The sequence below is a fragment of the Priapulus caudatus genome, unplaced genomic scaffold (assembly GCF_000485595.1).
Source record: "Priapulus caudatus unplaced genomic scaffold, Priapulus_caudatus-5.0.1 Scaffold217, whole genome shotgun sequence".
Taxonomy (NCBI): Eukaryota; Metazoa; Priapulida; class Priapulimorpha; order Priapulimorphida; family Priapulidae; genus Priapulus; species Priapulus caudatus.
In genome coordinates, this window is record NW_014577278.1 from 135,351 (window position 1) to 141,412 (window position 6,062).

Here is a 6,062-nt window from a genome sequence, read left to right on the forward strand (position 1 = left end):
ATGATGATGACGATGATGATGACGATGATGATCACGATTGATAACGACGATGATGGTATACGACGACACGATGCATGATTGATTTTAATGATGATTAAACAATGCTACCATGCTCTTCTCCTACAGCTTGCCCTACACCATCAGCCGCACTTCGTAACGCAATCGCCCAACTCTCGCCCTAGGACATCGCGGGAGAGCCTCGTCAGCCGATCACAATTCTAATTACAATATGCAGCAGTCAGGCTAGATGGCTAGCCGGCAGCACGCCAATCACCAGCGAGAAGTGGGAGGGGCAGGAGCAGAGCATGGCAGATAGAGAGCAGATTGGAGACCAGAGAGAGAGAGAGGGAGGGAAGCATGGGAGAGAGATGCGGGCAGACAGAGGCGTCGGGCGATGAGACGAGGAGGCCGATTAGAATTGAAAAAAAAAAGTGGACGGAGGGACCTGCGAAAATCGAGAAAAGCAGATGAGGGGCGAAAGCATATGATGAAGTTTATGACTAAACTGTGTGTATATGCTATGCTAGACAGCAGCGCCTCGGTGCCATGCCCACAATAACAACGCCACGACCGCGTATTTCAGATCACGCGCGCCGTCGTTGCCTGGCCTTATACGTGCGCGGATCAATATATACCCCGCAGACCATTTCATTTTCACATCGTGTTCGCCGTAGCCGAGTTCTAGGCCCCTTCTTTTTATTGAACTATACTCATAAATTCCGACATCGCCATATCATGATTTAAATCGGGCACAGTCGCTGGCAAGCAGCAGCAGCAGGCAGCCAGCAAAACAAAGTAAGTAAGGCACAAAACAGCGCACCAATAACGAAGAATCAGCAGGGGCAAAACGGCAAAGAACGGAACACACCAGCAGCCATAACGCAGCAACCAGCAACAGCTGCAACAACAGCAGGCAGCCAGCAGGCAACAGCAAGCCAGCAGCCAGCAGCTCTCTCCAGCTTATAAACATTTTGCTATAGTCCCTACCAGGCGGCTATCTGCTCCCCAGGGCGGCATTGGCGCGACTGTCTTGCAACTGCCCCGCCATCACTACCGCTTTAAATTTTTACGTCGGCATTGGAATAGATGAGAAAATTCCGCCCGGGCCGCCGAAAGTATGCACGAAGAACAGTTTATTGCCATAAATACGAGACTAGGCAAACCAGCGAAATCATAGAACAATACCGGTGGAGAAAATCATTATAAAAGGCAGCCACAATCAGATGCGAGGCAAATGGCGAATGTAAAATAAAAGTCACACTAGAGCTATTAAGGGAAAACATTTCCGTAAACAAGAAACCTTTTACAATAAGTAATAAAATCGGAGTAAGCTGCTGTTACCAATGTAGAGCGCGGATGCCGCCCCGCTAAATAAAACTACCAGCCGAGATGGTATAGGCCGGAAGAAAATTGCACTGTGTTGCATAAGGGCGAGAAGCCAGAAGCACCTAGAAGCAATATTCCTGTTAGTGTTGCCCGGCATACAAACACCTAAGGAAGATCATGTGGGACAGGCATCCAAGAAGTGGAGTCACCCCTGCCACAGCTGGAGCGAAAGGCAGTGATGCCCTCATCACTCTTGGCCTAAGATAACATAGATTGTTATGGGATTGGTTAGATCAGATTAAACGTTACTTAGAATACCTGGAAGCCTCCGGAGCCAACAAAACTCTCCACGGCGTAAAAGTGAAATTACGCTCCGTGGCGAAACTATCAAAAACTAAAAAGGCGAAACAACCGATCTAAAAAAAGGTTCCCGTTCACCAAACACACACACAGCACACACACACACACACATCACACACACACACACACACACACACAGCCACACACACACACACCACACACACAACACCACACACACACACCACAACATACGTCAAAGATGGAGTGCAGCGTAGCGCACGTCGTCCAGTTATATTTTAAGGTCGTGAAGGTTGCACACCGCTGACTAACGCAAGGTGATATCCAGTCAATACTTACAGTATACCTTGCGCGCGACCACATAACAACACACGCTCACATACATTGCACGCCCCACGCAAACGCACACGAAAACAAACCTCACCACGTACAGTGCCTAGGCCAGTACACGCTGGTTAGAAATTCCTCCGTCCAATATGCCATGCTACACTCTGCCAGGCCACGCTGCCCAGAAGAATATGTGGCAGCGAGCGTATCAGAATACTGTTATCCTATGCTAATCTAACCCCCATCCCCAAATCAAAGCACTAACGTATTGTTTGCATATTACTTCCAACGCTTCCATACCACAAGCCCTAACCCCCGCTATTGTTTTCGTATACCTTAAACCTTTCGCTCTACACACCTACGCCCCAGTATTGTCCCTATTACCCAATCACTCCTCTCATACCCTACCCCCACCTGTCTGTTCTACAAACAGCTGTAGGCATTCGTTAGCCTCTCTCTCGAACACAATTTGCGACTAGCGGGTAATCTCCATTTATTGGCCATATGTCGCACCGCACTGCCCTACCCGATGCCTCCCGCCAATCTAACTCAAAAATGGACGCGATGGTAGCGCCGCAAGCGATGCTTTGCAGGCGCGGCTTTCTGTCATCACTAGAGCCACAAGCGAAGCAAGCGGCTTCTGATCACGTGGTAGGAAATGCTGGGAAATCTAAACGGACTTTGCATCGCCTAAAACACAACTCTACACACTATCTAGGATTATAAACGTTTCATATGTAGATCAATTATAGCAATTATCTATAATATATATAATTTATTGATATTTTGATATTTACAGATCGGTTATAGCTTATCAGTATATAATCATATGCATAAGTGCCGCGGCCCACCATATTCGAAACTATCTCTAGAGAGAGAGAGAGAGAGAGAGAGAGAGAGGGAGAGAGAGAGAGCGAGAGCAAGAGCGAGATTGGGGGCTAGAGGAAGAGAGAGAAGGCGGTATAGGTAGTAGAGAGTAAGAAAGCAAGAGCGCAACAAGAAGATAAAGCGGGAGAAGGTGAGAGAGGGGATTGGCAGAAGTCGACGCGATGGCAGCGAAATATTTAAAGCTGAGGATGGTGTCAGGGGAATCGAACGTGGGGTGGATGTCGCTGTCAAATATTTGACCAGGCAAATCGGTAAGAAAATCTCATGTCCGTGTGTGCGTGCGTGATCTGTGCGTGCGCGCGTGCGTGTGGTTGTGCGCGTATGTCCGTGTATGCGCGCGTACGTGTGTGCACGGGTGTATTGTGTCTATATGCCTGTGCAAATTTTCACGTCTATATGTCATGTCATGTGTATACGTGTGTATGTGTGCATAGCGCAGTTCCCTCTTTATAACGACGTGTATATACGATTTACAAGCCCCCTTCCCACAGATAACCTCTTCCAACATCACTAACAGTAACATCTACGACCATCTCTCGCCGAGCCCCCCCCCCCTCCCTCCACACTGCTCCCCCTAGGCTAACGTCGCTTTGCTAACAGCCGCACGAGCGCAGCGCATAACTTCAAACGTTGCGACAGCTAAGATGAATCGAGTCTATGCCGCCTGAGCTGGGATAAATTTGACAGCTGATGATGATAGCGCTGATCTGGTATGATAAATGGGAGGCTGCGCTATAGATGCAAAAGAGCGCGCAGCACGCGTGCACAGTGCAGCCGCGTGAGGAATGGCGGCCGCCAACGTATGTTGCACATGAGATTTGGACGGAATTTACAGGAAACTGTCCGCAATAATAGGTGAAAGAGAGTATAGAATTTAGAAACATTAAGAATTTGGTAGTAAATAAAGTTAGTTAAGATTTCGTATTTATTTAACATTATATTTTATTGAAACGCTTCAAGTGCCTGTGAGAGCACACATCACTCCTGCAACAAGACTAACAAAGCACATCTCATCAAATACAGCGTACCTAAATGTATGTCCGAAGAGTTTTGACAGAAAATTTCATACGACAGACACACCTTTGGCAAAAAAAGTATTTAAAAGTATTTATGCATGAAAAATGTATGAAAAAAGTATAATAAGTACATTTTCTTAAAAAAAGTATAAAGTGGCAGCACTGATGGAAGAAGGAGAGCGTGCACGCTTGGAAAAAGGAAAGGAAGAGACCGAGACGACAAGTTAGAAAGAGAAAAAAAAAGAAGGAGAAAGATAGTGAGAAGGAGAAGGAGAAAGCGAGAGAGAGCGGATGTGTGAACGAAAGCCAGTGGACACCTGACCGCCAATAAAACTAATAGCGCGTACTATACGACTCCTGACCAATCACCCATCCTCACACACTTAGGGCTGTCGCATTGTAGCTGCTGTCAAGCCCGCGTCAGTGTCAACGCGAACAAACACGACCAGAGCCATGTGCAAGCAACATCACACGCACCAGGTAAACCAACGCACCATCTGCTTAGCACGGCTTGCCAATGATTGGCGCGATGAATGCGTGACGTCATCACGCTCGTCCCACTGATCTCTATATGGTAACGTTACATAACCCGTTAGTAATAGTCTATAGAGATCAGTGGTTCGTCCCCACGCTCTTATGCTGCCTCATCGATAACCACAAATCAACGAACGATACAGGCACTCAGCCGGCGACATACCCCTCCAGCAAGCTCCTTATAGCACCTGATTAGTGATGAATTACTGCCACGGGTACTGATAACGTCTTAGAGCTCATGTTAGATGCTGCACAGATATGATCATTATATGCTAGATCGACTGTTTTGATTGTTGTCGAAGCGGTCGCAAATATGTTACGTATGTGAACGACCGTGTGTATAAACTGATGCCTGCGACGCTGCACATGTGCTCGTAAAGTTTAGTTTCCCGCGCGCGCGTACATGGTTTTATTGGTGTAAAGAGGTGGCGATGCGATAGACAAGAGTGAAGCAACAACCATTTTTACAACTGCAATGCGACTTCCTGCAGCTTTGTTGGTACGGCCCGCGCGCACGATACACCAATTACAGCAGCAGCAGCAGCAGCAGCAGCAGCAGCAGCAGCGGTATTGTTGGGGAAGGGTAGAAACAAGGAATTCCAGCGATCTGCCCGGTACTCCCGCCAGAAATAATAAACATCTACTCTGCAAAGAGTGAGTGCGAGACAGGCCGGGAGGCGACGCAAATGAAGTGTTGCTTGCGAAACGCTTGTGGCTTTTAGGAGGAAGAGGGATTCGATATGCAAAAAACAGGATCCCTCTCTCTCCCTCGTTGCGAATCTTAACTTGATAACCAAAGAGCCAAAAATACACGGTAACCGACGCTCCACGCGTGTGGGCAAAGAAGCAGCGAAAGGAGATATGACGAGACGGATAATGATGACCGGACGCACGTTCATCACGCTAGATACATCTTCAGCACACCGCATGCAGCGTCATGACACTGAATATGGCTTCATCATACCAGATGCAACTCCATTCCATAGGCCACACGTTCATTAAACATGATATAGATTCATCATACGCAATATAATCTGATTCCACAAGATACAGACCACTGGTCCATAGACGGGCCAGACCATGAGAGAGAGAGACAGAGAGACAGAGAGAGAGAGAGAGAGAGAGAGAGAGAGAGAGAGAGAGAGACGAGAGAGAGAAAGAGAGAGCGAGAGAAAGAGAGAAGAGGAGAGAGAGAGAGAGGAGAGGAGAAAGAGAGAAGAGAGAGTGCGTGTAATGTAGGCTGTTGTGTGTGTGTGTGTGTGTGTGTGTGTGTATATAGAGAGAGAGAGAGGGAGAGAGAGAGGAGAGATTGAGAGATGAAGAGAGAGGAAAGAGACGAGGCGAGAGAGGAGAGAGAGAGACGAGAGAGAGAGAGAGAGGAGAGAGAGAGAGAGAGAGAAGAGAGAGGAGAGAGTGCGTGTATGTAGGTGTGTGTGTGTGTGTGTTGTGGAGTGTGTAGAAATAGAGAGAGAGAGAGAGAGAGAGAGAGAGAGAGCAGAGAGAGAGAGGAGAGAGAGAGAGACGAAGAGAGAGAGAGAGAGAGAGAGAGAGAGAGAGAGAGAGTAGAAAGAGAGAGAGAGAGAGAGAGAGAGAGAGCCTAGAGATCCAAGAAGAGTCCAGGGGAGAGAGAGAGAGCGAGAGAGAGAAGAGGAT

At 47.7% G+C, this 6,062-nt stretch overlaps 1 protein-coding gene across 1 annotated transcript in view; it reads right to left on the bottom strand.

Annotated features, from left to right (window-relative positions):
• Positions 1-6,062, bottom strand: part of LOC106807469 (ankyrin-2-like) — a 136,454-nt gene that overhangs the window by 106,735 nt on the left and 23,657 nt on the right. The gene's annotated exons all lie outside the window — the stretch shown is intronic.